Source organism: Prunus dulcis, unplaced genomic scaffold, assembly GCF_902201215.1.
Source record: "Prunus dulcis unplaced genomic scaffold, ALMONDv2, whole genome shotgun sequence".
In the NCBI taxonomy this organism is placed as follows: Eukaryota; Viridiplantae; Streptophyta; class Magnoliopsida; order Rosales; family Rosaceae; genus Prunus; species Prunus dulcis.
Genome location: NW_023010423.1, coordinates 1 through 14,345, shown reverse-complemented (window position 1 = coordinate 14,345; position 14,345 = coordinate 1). Strand labels below are relative to the sequence as shown.

Here is a 14,345-nt window from a genome sequence, read left to right as displayed (position 1 = left end):
CTATTATGTTTACTTTTGAGTGATGGTTTCATTTGCTTCTTGCACTTCCTTTTCAATGTTTATTTTTTTGGGATTTTTTTTCCACTTTTATATAGTATGCATCAATCAATTGGCACAAGTTTCATTTCTTTCAAATAGGGAAGTTGACCAATATTATTCTCCTTGTTTATGTGAAGCATTGGTTTAAAAAACAAAAAACAAAAGTTGATGCGAAAGTTCATAGTTTTGGCGATCATATAGTTAACATTGTATTAACTCAATAATTGGTTAGCACTTGAGTGTTACTGTATATATATTTTAAGGAGAATGATTGAGTACTTGACTGAATAAGGTAATAAATAAACTAGAACTGCACTTGGATGGTTGTTTTTTAGAATTTTTTTATATTTAATTACGTTGTATGATTGAAACTTTCCAAGTCTTTAAGAAATACGGATAAATGTCTTGGAAATTTTACTTATTTTGGCTTTGAAATTTCTTTATGATCTTTATGGTCTTGGACACTTTGACATTAAAAGTACAAATATGATTTAAAGAAAAAACTAATGATATTTCTCTTTCCTTTTTTGGTGAAGAAACGGGGCTAACGCCCAACAAAGAAATTAAACAATGGCTCGAGGTCTATAGACTCCAAGTAAATCTTCACTAAGAAAAGACCTAATACTGTCAGGAGGGTCATGGAAGGTTGACAGACCCAACTTAAGATATGAATCCAATTCAGCTAATTTATCCGCTACCATGTTGCACTCACGATATACATGATGAATAGAACAAACCCAGTGTTTGTTTATATAGTCTTGGCATCCCCACAACATAGTAGCAAGAGGGTGAAGGTCTTCCACATTTTTGTTAAGCAGGTGTACCGCGATCGCTGAGTCAAATTCAAGCACAACTGCATTGCAACCTATATCCCAAGCAATTTTCAGTCCAAGATATAGAGGCTCCATAACTCAGCTTCCAAAAGACTTGTCCTACACCAAGATTAACAGCAAAGCCTCTCATCTACTGCCCAGAACTATCTCTTAGTACACCGTCAGCAGCAATCCGTCCTTCATCACCTTTTCTGCACCCGTCGGTATTGATTTTAATTGCTCCTTCATTTGGATATTACCAAGAGAGCGCAACGAGAGAGCGGGTGGGTTTCTAGTTTTTTCAATATTGGCCTGTGTCCAATTTGCAGCAGCCATAAGAATGACGTGTCTGGGGTTGTTAGGAAACACAAACCCATGATTTAAAAAAAAATTGTTCCTCCATTTCCAAAGAAACCAGCACGTGAAAGCAAACATGGTTGACCACTCCATTCCATAAGCCAAAATCGTATAGTTGTGTAAATTTTTTGCAACCCAAGTATGAAGATCAACAGCCTATAGTAAACTCATATTCATAGGCATAAGGGACTGATGCCAAACTGAAATTGCCACTGGGCAATTCGGTACAATATGAGCTGCATTCTCTATTGGGGCACCACAAATATCACAATTGGCAGTCATGGTCATCTTCCTTTTAACTCTTTGATCATTTGTTAAGAGTTCATCTTGGTGCAGCAACCAAAGGAAATATTTAATTTTTGGGGGAGCCTTAATGTTCCATATAAAAGCCCAGCTAACATCCATACTCGACGACTCCCGACAATTAGCCATATATGCTGATTTAACACTAAAAGAGCCATTGGTAGTATGCTTCCAAATAGGAGTATCTGGTTTACAACTTAATCCAGCAGGTACACAAGTAATATGACCTACCATCTCAAGTGGTAAATCTTCCTTTAGCTTTTCCAGGTCTGAAGTGCCATGAGACACATAGTCATAAACTTTCAACTGTAATTTATCTTGAGGCACCCTCCCTAACCGACTTATCAATGGCCCATCACCAACCTAATTATCTATCCAAAAGGAAGTGTGCAGCCCCTCTCACACTCTAATTTTTATCCCTTTTTTTCAAAATATCTGCACCATGTTCAATAGCACGCCATGTAGGAGAATGATGCGAGTGCTTTGCCCTTTCATTGCAAATAATATTAGAAACATTACCTTGTAGGTATTTCTGAATTAGAGCATTTGACCAGAGGCTCTCCTTGTATTGCAATAATCTCCATCCCACCTTGGCCAACATAGATTGGTTCATAAGATCAGTTTGCTTAAGACCAAGACCGCCTTTCTTCTTGCTTTTACAAACTGTGTCCCACTTCCCAAGGTGGGCCTTTGAAACATCATCACTACTCCCCCATAAAAAATTCCTATTTATTTTATCCAACTCACAGGTACTAGTAGGGAGCCGAACAGTTTGCATAGTGTACAAAGGAATGGAAGCAGTCACTGATTGAATTAAAGTTGCTCCGCCAGGCAAACTAAGCAACTTGCCTTTCCAAGCAGTAAGCTTTTGCTGCACTTTATCCACCACACTTCGATAAGTAGCCTTAGTTAGTCTTGTATGAATTAATGGGACCCCCAGATATTTCCCAAGATTCGAAGTCAAAGGAGATTCACAAATACTACTAATTTCTACAGCCCGACTATTTGAAACATTTATCAAGACATCTCTTCATCACTCTTGCCTGTCGCGTGCTAGCTTCAGTAAAAAGGGGTAAATCATTCGCAAAACAAAGGTGGAAATCTAAGGACCAGTTTAGATGGGATAATTTCTCAAGACACAACACAAACAAATAAGGGGAGAGGGGGTCACCTTGTTTCCGTCCTCTTTCAAGAGCAAAGGAAGGAGTAGCTTCACCATTCAAATTTAATTGGAAGTGGACCGTGATAACACATTGCATAATAATCTTGATTGTAGCCCTTGGGAGTTTGATTTCTCTAAGCGCAAATTCCAGAAAACCCCAGTTGACTCTGTCATAAGCCTTAGAATATGCTAAGCTATGTTTTTCTAAGTTGGCCGTTGAACTAATATATGAAAAGTCTTTGAGGTGTAGGAACTTTTGTCCCACATCGGCAGAAGGAGCAAGAACAAGTAGTTTCTCGTTTATAAAACAAAGTAGCTGATTCATTAATAACTTACGGAGCCATGCCTCGAGCACAAAGCGAACTATTCTTTCGCCTTTTACTAAAGAATACCGTGTGCGCGTCGCTTTAAATGGCATACGCCTATTTTTGAAGGGGCGCACCTCTGTGGGTGCCCCTATAATTATAGTTTTAATTAGGGTTAATTATAGTTTAGTACCCTGTAGTTACAACCTTAAGGCATGTTAGTCCCTGTCTTTTCAATTTTTACAATCGCATACCCCGAGCTTGTAAATTTGTTACAATCCGATTCCACCATTAGGGTTTTTACCAGTGGTAACATTATTTGCTGATCTGGCACTGATGGGGCCCACTTTTCCGCTAGTTTCGAAGTCCTTCCAAGGGCATTTTCGGACTTGGATTCCCGCCCTCACACCCTCCAACCCTTGTCTTCAGATTAAGCCCACATGTCATGGGCTGATTCGCTTGCAATTTAGAAATTTTTAAAATTTATATTTCAACTCGTCGTCCATATAGCTCCATAGGAACAAGAACCCTAAGTTCCCAAATTCTCTCACACCAAATATCTCCAAATCCTCAATTTTTCTTCGTCAAGTTAGGAAATCTAGAATGAGTGAGATGCATCGATGCTTTTGTGGTGGGTTTGCTTGACTGGAAACCTCTTGGACCAAAGATAATCCAGGGAGAAGATTCTGGACATGCTGCTGCAAGGTAATTTCAGTAATTTCTTTGTTATTTGGTTGTAAGGGTTTCAAATTGTAAGAATTTTTGAATTGAGAGATTATTTAAGTTATTTACCTCATGTTGAGCAGAAAAGGTGTGGGCATTTCGACTGGTTTGATCCTCAAATGTGTGCCCGGTCAAAGATGATAATTCCTGGATTGTTGAAGAGGATATATAGGGCTAATGATGAACTGAAAGAGGTCGCGCAGGAGAGAGAAGCTACTTTGGTTTTTGATTGTTATTGGCGTCCTTGTTGTTGTGCTCTCAGCAAATGAAACTCAACATAACGGTTCAAGTGGATCGAAGATAGTACTGGAACTTGCTTGATGGTTTCAATTGCTTTTTGTGTACTGCAGGTTTTTGTAAGACCATGAATTCGTTGTAATGAAATGGGTTGTATGAAATGGGTTGTAATGAAATGGGTTGTATGAAATTGAGTGTAATGAAATCGGTTGTCTGAAAGGACCCGCCCCGAATTTTTCCAAAACCCGGGACGAACCCTTTGAAATTCCTGATATCACCCTGATGCCGGGCCCACTTACTAAAGACCGAGACTTTCTGCCGAAATTTCGGCAGAGTCTCCCCTATAAATTGGACATTTCCCAAAATTTATACCTGCATAAAAACGCATTTAATATCCCCAACTGGCAGCATGCACAATATAATTTCATGCAGTACACACAAATGGCCTTCGGCCTTCCAATAATTCTCAACCAACAACCAAATGATTCAAATACAAATTAAGACTAACATTTAGTCTGCGGCTGCACCTAATAACCTTAGGCTGCCTACGTACCCTCCTTGAGGGATCAAGCCACACGTAGTTCTCCCCTAAAACCTAAATGCTCACATAGGCAATATCTCAATTCTTTTCTCTTTAATTCACATAATCTCCCCATACGCCGGTACTACCAACGCCACGTATGGGGCCTGTCAACACGCCGGAAAACCTACGCCGCGTGCGACCATACCATACTATCATAATCTCTCCCCATACGCCGGTACAACCAACGCCACGTATGGGGTCTGTCTCAACGCCGGATAACCTACGACACGCGAGACCTGCACATCATATCACATATCTCCCCATACGCCGGTACAACCAACGCCACGTATGGGGTCTGTCGACACGCCGGATAACCTACGCCACGTGCGACCTCAACACAATATCACAAATCTCCCCATACGCCGGTACAACCAACGCCACGTATGGGGTCTGTCCACACGCCGGATAACCTACGCCACGTGGGACCTAACTTTCACTTGGTGGTACTCGTAGTGAATCCAAAATCCGGGAAAGTACCTGAGGTAGTGCGTATAGCACTCCAAATTGACATTCTAGACCCTTTGGTACTTTTTGTACAAACTTGTCTAATTAAATATAATAATTCTAATCTTGTATGACCCTCCACATTAGTCTAGCTCCCGATAATCTCCCTTGGAAAGGTGAGATTACTCCGGAAGACTCACGGTCAACCAAGGGTCAAACTACCCTAACCCTGGTCAAATGGGCCCACGGGGACCACGACCTCCAAACTCCGATCCGAAAGTTCCTATGGGTTCTATAAAGTATAGGACACTCGTCCCGTAAGTTTGGTTCAGATCGGACGGTCGGATCGCTCACGATCGCACGATCTAACGGTTAATATAAAATATAACTTTAAATTATTTATTCGGAACATCCGGGGCTCCGATTCACAATCCGTGAATTCCTACACGATCCTAGAAATACCTAAACTAACATATATTAAATTCGAGACCATCCAACGGTCCCAACCTATCGGACCCGGATAACGCGCAATAGGCGATATCCGTTCGATAGTCAAACGATGTCCGAATTGAGATCCGCGAAATCCTACGCGCTCGTGACGGCACGAGGACCTCAAAACTGTCCAGAGACACGCCACCACCCTCGCCCACGCGCCGCCACACGCGCGGGCAGACCGGGTGTCCAAAGCGATTACGGTCCGTCGAAAAATCTTGGAACCGAGACTCCAAACTCCTACCCTAGGTAAAACACCCCATTTGGAGTCACTTTTGTTCTTGGGCAACCCCCAAAAAGTGGCCGGAAATGGCCGATTACGGCGGCCGAAGTTCGGCCGATTTTCAATTCGAAAATCGAATTGCCTACGCTATGAATCGATCAATTCCTACCCAACCATCAGCTAGAACATGCAGAGGGGATGAATTTCCATACCTTGATCGCCAAAAATGGCGGCCGGAGGAGGGAGATCGAGCTCCTTGAATTTTGGGTTAAATTCGGTCGGATTTTTGCATTTTCCGGCGAGCACAGGTAGTTCCGGTGGCTGGGATTGGTCGGGATGGAAAGAGGAGGATGGCACGGTTCTTTTGGGACCGGTGCCACCCCAAGTGGTGGCCGGATGTGGCGGCGGCGGCCCAAAAACCGCCGCTGTGAACAGTAACTCGGGGGGGGGGCTGTTTCTGCGCAGGGAGAGAGAGAGAGAGAGAGGGAAAAATCTGATTTTTATAAAAAATCCCATTTCGAAATATTTACGATTGTGCCACTGGGTTTCTTTTGACCATAACTCTCTCGTTACAACTCCGATTCGAGCCCACTACGTGTCTATGAACTCGTCTCAGCACGACCTATCCAAAAATACAAGTCACGGTCCCAAACTCTCTCCGGTTAAAAATGTGACTAAAATACCCTTAAATAATTAAATAATTAAATAAGGGTTAAATTTGGGGAAATTTGGGATCGGGGTGTTACATTGTCTAAAACTGTCGGTTGTATGAAAGGGGAAATTGGAAATTCACCTTCCTTTTGCAAATTGGCATATCACATTCGTTTTGCAAATTTTCCAAAATGAGTGCATTGATCTTAGCCTGCCAACAAAATAATTGATGATACAAAAGAAGAGAAAGAAAGAAAGAATGTCTTGATCTTAGCTTGCTAACAAAATAATAAGAGTGCATTACATGAAGCATTTCATACCCAAAAGGTAAAAACAAAATACAATTATACCAAAGGCAGACAAAACTGTAATGTAGTTTCTCTTTGGCCAAAATACATTACCAAATATGATTCAGACCAAAGCCAGCCAACAACCACATAAGTCTGTCCATACAAAACCCTAATTGATCCTATACACCTTCCAATACAATCTGTCCATACAAAACACCTAGGCCAAAACACTTTCCAATACAGTCTGTCCATACAAAATACCTAGGCCAAAACACTTTCCAATACAATTTGTCCATACAAAACCAATTGATCCTACACTCCAGTCTGTGATTCTTGGACAGACACATAATTGCTGCATTTGGTGTTGTTGTGTTTAGTCCTTTTCCTCGCTTTAGTTGGATTGTTTGAATCTACTGTAGATGTTGCTGCATTTTCTGCTTTCTTTTTGTCTCTCTTTTCCTAAAAAAACAAACAAAGACAGAATGCTATCACCTATTTCACAGAACCATCATTCCAACAAGCAAATACAATGTGTAAAGTGCAATTACCTTCAGTACGTGAGCTCTTTGCTTTGCCTTCTCTCTCATTTGATTCTTCCTCTCCATCTCAGCATCATAATTGTCAGGTTTGGAAGCTGGGATAGAACTTCCAACAACAGACTTAGCCTTCTTTTTCTTTCCAGGTTGGTTTCTTTCATTTGGTGGCTTATGTCTATGACATGTTACTGAATTATGACCCTTTTGGCCACATGTACCACATTTGAGAGAGTCTTGGTATCTTCCTACTTCTTCCCACCTATCTTGGTCTCTTTTTCACTAGCCTCTTTCCTCCTAACCTTGGGTGGTCTGCCTGGTTGTCTATTGTACATAGGAGGTAAGATTTCAGGGAAATATGTTCTTTGCCATAGGTCTAGTCCATTCACAGGTTGTATAATGTTCTCATATGCCTTTAGGAATGTCTCCTTCATGTAACACTTGTCTATATAAGTGTCAGGCCCATTCCCTCTCTTATGGTTAATAGCTAACACTGCATGACAGGACCAGCCCCCAATTTCCTGAAACCCGAAATAAATCCTGTGGAAATTCTGACATCACCCGATGTCGGACCCAGTCACTAAAACTAAAGCCTCATTTCCCAAAAGGAATAAGGGCACGAGACTTTCTGCCGAAATTTTGGCAGAGTCTCCCCTGTAATTTGAACAATCCCTAAAATTTCAGCCTGCCTAAGACGCATTTAATATCCACAACTGGCAGCATGCACAAGATAATTTCATGCAATTCACATAATCGGCCTTCGGCCCTCACAAAAACCGAAGCAAAACCAAACAACCCACAAAGGCCTTAAGCCAAATATTGCCTTCAGCAAGGTAATTAATAAACTCAAATATGAATTATGAATACCAAACACAACTTACATCATCTACCTTTCCAATTCCAACATACGAGGTTTTAACCTCCTAACACAATCACATCTATGTCTGCGGCTGCACCTAGTAACCTTAGGCTGCCTACGTACCCTCACTGAGGGATCAAGCTACACGTAGTTCTTTCCACTAAAATCCTTTACTGTAAATCACAACTCACCAACCACAATATTTAATTTATCTCCCTAATACTCACATAATCTCCCTATCCGCCGGAATATCCAAAGCCACGTATGGGGCCTGTCAACACGCCGGAAAATCCTAAGCCACGTGCGACCTAACCATCACATCATATAATCTCCCCATACGTCGGAACTACCAATGCCACGTATGGGGTCTGTCAACACGTCGGAAAATCCTACGCCACATATAACCTTAACATAATATCACAATATCTCCCTATACACTGGAACTACCAACGCCACCCATGGAGCCTGTCCGCACGCAGGAAAATCCTACGCCACGTGGGACCTCAACGTAATATCACATAATCTCCCCATACGCCGGAACTACCAACGCTACGTATGGGGTCTGTCAACACGCAGGAAAATCCTACGCCACATGTGACCTCAACATAATATCACATAATCTCCCAATATGCCGGAACTACCAATGCCAGTATGGGGCCTGTCCGCACACCGAAAAATCTTACGCCATATGGGACCTCAGCTTAATATCACATAATCTCCCCATACGTCGGAACTACCAACGCCATGTATGGGGTCTGTCAACATGCCGGAAAATCCTATGCCACGTGTGATCTCAACATAATATCACAATATCTCCCCATACGCCGAAACTACCAATGCCACATGGGACCTTATCATCACAGGATGGTACTTACAGTGTAATCAAACCTCTTATATATCCAAAGTTGCATAAACCTTAACCCCAATATAGCATCCGATAATCCCCGAATTCAAGACAAGAAATTAATATCCTAATCCTACATAATCAACAAAACTCAACAACGCTCAAGACCTGTCACTAGGGTCATTATAATCCTCCTAGGAAGGTAAAACTACCTCGGAAGACTCACGGTCAACCAATGGTCAAACTACCTAAACTTGGTCAAACAGGCCCACGACCTCCGTTTTGATCCAAAAGTTCCTATGGGTTCTACAAGCTTTAGGATACACGTCCTGCAAGTTTGGTCCTGATCGGACGGTTAGATCGCTCACGATCGCACGATCGGAAGGTTACTAGGAACCTAGTCCTAGGGTTGGTATTTTTGGAGTATCCGGGACTCCGTTTTACGATCCGTCGAATCCCATACGATCCTAAGAATGTCTAGATTAACATATTATAAATATAAGACTATCCAACAGTTCAAACATATCGAACCCGGATAACGCACAATATGCGATATCCGTTCGAAACTCAAACGGTATCCAAATTGAAATCCGAGCACACCTACGTGCTCAAGACAACAAGGGGATCGCATCGGGACACAATGCCCTTTTTCTACAGTTCCCACGCGCCATCACATGCGCCGGCAACGTGTGGGTGTCCAAAGCGATTAGACATTGCCGGAAATTCTCAAAACCAGAGCTCAAGGTTCCTACCTAGATATAACACCCTATTTGGAACCACTTTTGTTCTTGGACCTACCCCAAAAACTAACCGGAAGTGGCCGGAATGGAGATCCCAAAACCAGCCGAAATCCAATTCGAAAATCAAGCTACCTACGCTAGGAATTGATCGAATCCTACCTAACAGGCAGCTAGAGCATGAAAAGTGGGTAAGAAACCATACCTCATTCATCAGAATTGATGGCCAGAGGAGGGAGAATGAAGTCGGAGAAGTTAGAGCAAAAATCGGCCGCTTATTCTCCATTTTTCGGTGAAATCACGACGGCTGGCTGCGGGGCCTGGCTGGGGTTGGAAGAGGACGGTGGCCCGATCATTTTGGTACTGGCCTCGTCGACATTGGTGGCCGGATGAGGGAACGGCCGACCAAAACTTGGTCGGCTGTGCTGCTGTTGCGCAAGAGAGAGAGAGAGAGAGAGAGAGAGAGAGAGAAATTTGATTTTTATCAAACCCTTTTCGCCAAAATTACGGTTATGCCACTGAGGGTATTTTGATCGTATCTCTCTCGTTACAACTCCGATTCGAGCCCATCATGTGTCTACGGACTCATCTCGCCGTGCTCTACGCAACGGTATAGTCGAAATCCCCAAATTCCTTCCTGGTCAAAAAGTCAACTTTAAACATAATAAAATATTCTAAGGGCAAAATGGTATTTTTCTGAATAAATTAGTATTTACTAATTTATTTAGGACCGGGTCGTTACACTGCATGCTTACATGGGACACCAAATAAATCCTAATTCATGCATGAGCAGGTCTTGTCATCCAAATCAACTATAAACTGCCCACCAGTTGCAGTATCTACTTAGAACTTGGGTCCTCCAGACATAATTGCAATGCAATCAGCAGCCTGTTTTTTGCTAGTTTTAAGAGCATTTTGCTAGTCTCTCTGGAGCTGGTTTCAAGCATTTGCAGTATCTACTTCACCATCTAATGTTCTCAACACTTTCATTGCCCTTCTAAACTTTGGAACTGTGGTTGCAAATGCAGCCTTCCACATTGCATCCTTCAATATTTTTCCCTTGAATACCAAACTGAAGTTTGTAGATAGGTGCCTTGCACAAAATCTGTGATCACAATTAGGCACGACTTCCTCAAAAGCCTCCACCAAGCCTTTCTACTTATCACTTATGAATGTAAACCCATATTGGTTTGCTAACTCAATATCCTTCACTAGCAGCTTCAAAAACTATATCCATGAATCCTTGGTTTCCATTTCCACTTGAGCATAAAAAATAACCCATGTCATATTATTGGCATCTAGACCAACAGCTGACAGCAACTGGCCTTCATAAGGACTCTTCAAATGGCACCCATCTAGTCCTATTACAGGTCTGCATCCAGCCTTGAATCCCTCCTTACAGGCACCCCAGCAAATGTACATTGTTTGGAACACAGGCCTCTGTCACAATGCATTGAAATCACATTTGATTTGCACTGTTGTTCTAGGATTTGTGTTCCGCAATTCTGTAGCATAGTCCCAGAGTCTAGCATATTGTGCAGTAATGGTACCTTCTAGGATTTTCAAAGCTTTATTCTTTGCCCTCCTAGCCTTGGACAATGATATTCCACTGTTAATATTCCTCTGCATTGTTGCCTTTAAGGACACCATTGGTACAGTGGGGTTTGTCTTCACCTTCTTCACAAATGTTTGAGCCAACCATGAAGATCTTATCCCTTTGTTTTCCCATACCCTGCTACATGTGTGTTTGGGATCTAGTCTCTTTACTTGCAGTGTGTCTTCATATTGCATCTTGGATACATAAATCTCAAAAGGACAGTTCTCAACTGCATAAATTGCCCTAATCCTATACTTCTCATACTTCATCCAACATATTTCCCATCCTTCTTTTATTGAAATGGCCTTCAGAGCTTTTATGAAGCTAGAACTATCTGCAAACTACATGCCAACTTCAAACTCGACAGTTCCCATGTCACAAGAAGGATTAAACTTTGGGAATCTATGACCAGTGCTCTCCTCATCTGATTGTGGTCCTCCCCTAAGTTGCTGCTCATCATCACTTTTTGCAAACATGTCTTCATTATCCACAAAGTCTCCCACAATTGAAGGCTTTGGTACTGATTGCTCCACATTTGCTCCACCCCACTCACCATCTATGTCAACCTCATGTAAGAAGACTTCATCATCATCATCCTCATCAATACCGTATTCATTATCCACAAAGTCAGGGTCACTCTCATCATCATTTTCTGAAGAATCGTCAGCATCATCAGCTTCTTGTTGAATTGAGAGGTTCCTCTTCCTAACAGATCTTCTTACTTCATTGATCTCAGTATCTACAAACCCTCCATCAACTTCTGCTACCTTTTCTTTGCCTTTGGAAGTAGCTTTGATGGTATCATGCTGTACACACCCTTCTACCACATTTTCTTTGCCTTTGGAAGTAGCTTTGGTGGTATCATGTTGTACACACCCTTCATCACCAACTGCCACCTTTTCTTTGCCTTTGGTAGTAGCTGAATTTATTGATGGAGTTTGTTTCTAGGTCTTGTGTACCTCATTGGAAGTAGCTTTATCCAACTTATCATGTAGAACAATTGCTTTATCAAACTCTGGTAGCTCTTGAAGGATAACACTTGGTCTTCTCACATCATTAGCATAATGATATACTTGTGAAGAATAACGGCAATACGCGTTAGAATCAGTCTGGCTATTCAAAACATCATCAAGGTTGTCCCGATGATCCATGTACATGTTAATCATCCTAACCTCAGGCACATTTTCACACATTTGAATAACTTCTGAGTCAAACTCCACCTTCTTCAAATCACCCCCATCTTCAACCCTATACCAGTAATCAATCCTACCAATGTGCCCCAAATACACAGCCATGCAGTCTATTTTAGTTAAAGACATCTTGTCTTTATCCACATAATCAAAGTATGTAACAGTTCCATCCACATAGTACTTGTGTATCAGTTTTCCACCAAGGTGCATTCGAATGCTAAATAAGCAATCATCGTCTGCATACATAGATGATCCAACATTAGGCTACTGTTGACAGGACCCGACCCAATTTCCTCTTTGAAATTCGGGCCAAGCCCTGTGCGTGTCCAACACCTGGCGAATGTCGGGCACAAAAGACCTTTTTACCCTTATCGCTTTAAACTCTCCCTTAGACTTCTGCCGAAAATTAGGCAGAGTCTCCCCTGTATTTTGACCAAACCCAATATTTTCCACCTGTTAAACAATCAATTAAATTCACACCAACTGCCAGAATTTTTCAGATAACAGATCTCAACTCCTATTTTTCAACTTCAACTATATATCAAAGCATTTGTCTAAGTTTCAGGGTTTTAAGGATTTTCTATAAAACTCTACCTTACTGGATGACGCGGAAGCTTTGATTGGCCCGGTGGTGGATCCGGCGCACTTCTATGGCCTCGGGGCGAAAAACAGGTTGAAAATGTGAGTGGACAAAAATAAGGTTCTTAGAAATAACTTTATAACCATAATAACCCCCATTGTAAAATAGTTAAATAAAACTGAATACGTACTCTCCATATAACGCATACTAAATTCAAGGCATTCTATATAAATCACATTCAAGTTCGAAAAGTTTCGCACAAAAGCACTGAAATCAAAGCTTGCATAAAATACTGAAATCAAACTTGTATAAAAGCTCTGTACTCAAACCTTGCATAACTGAATAAATATATATAAAGGTATCCATGCCTGAAAAAAAAAATTAGAAAGCTGATATAAAATAACTGAAAATCATAATTAAATAAAGAAAACTCAAAATCCTTGAAAATACCACCAAATTGTACCCCTGTCTTAACCGTCAATTCCCTGGCAGGTCTCGGGCGTCACGCAGGCTACCCGAGCCGCAAACTGGCGAAATCAGGGGACTATGATCAGCCTGTCCCGCCGGCAGATTCCTCGATGACACCAAGTCAGCTCGAGTCGCTCTGGCAGGATGCAGGGGACCGTAGTCAGCCTGATCCGCAATCCTGGCAGGTCTCGGGGACACAGAGTCAGCCGAGCCGCAATCCTGGCAGGTCTCGGGACACCAAGTCTGCCGAGCCGCAAATCCTGGCACTCACGGTCCGAGCGTCCCCGAAACTCGTGAGGCAAAGTCAAGTGCACTGACATAAACTGAAATCGGACTGGATGTCCGTAGACACCGGTCCAACTGTGGGTAATCACCAAAGAAAATGGGTACGAGGTGGGTTTAAAATAAATTCCTTTAGAAAAATCGGAATAATAAATGAAATCTCAAGTTGTGCCGCTATTTCATCTGTCATAAGCCTCAAACTCTTTTTCCTATAACTCTTTAGCATGTGTACGTAAGCAGCACAAAACTATGGAACTATTTCTGTACTAATCATGCTCGGAAATATAATAAAGCTTACTCAAGATCAATAAAGAAATTTATTCAAATAAACTCATTTATAAAAACTTATTTATATAAAATCAATATAAAATCATATATGAAATCTATTTATAAAAATCATCTATATAACTCATTTATATAAAGTCATTCATGAAAGAAAGTCCACTCACAGATGGTCCGAGCTAATTGGACCTCGTGAAGTTCTTTTCTGCGGTCCTGTCGGGCTCCTGCTGCCTTACTCGATCGATTTGGTGGAGAAACGAAGGAGAATTTTGAGCTGGAAGTTCGGGTGGCTTCGAAGGAACCTCCATCGGAAAACATGGTTTTTCGGCCAACTCAGGGCGGCCCCGGGGTG

At 41.8% G+C, this 14,345-nt stretch overlaps 1 non-coding gene across 1 annotated transcript; it reads left to right on the top strand.

The window, feature by feature from the left end:
- Nucleotides 1-3,011: 3,011 nt before the first annotated feature.
- LOC117613603 lies at nucleotides 3,012-3,128 on the top strand. Its single transcript, XR_004583748.1, has one exon. It is a non-coding gene; the product is annotated as a U5 spliceosomal RNA (small nuclear RNA).
- Nucleotides 3,129-14,345: the final 11,217 nt, after the last annotated feature.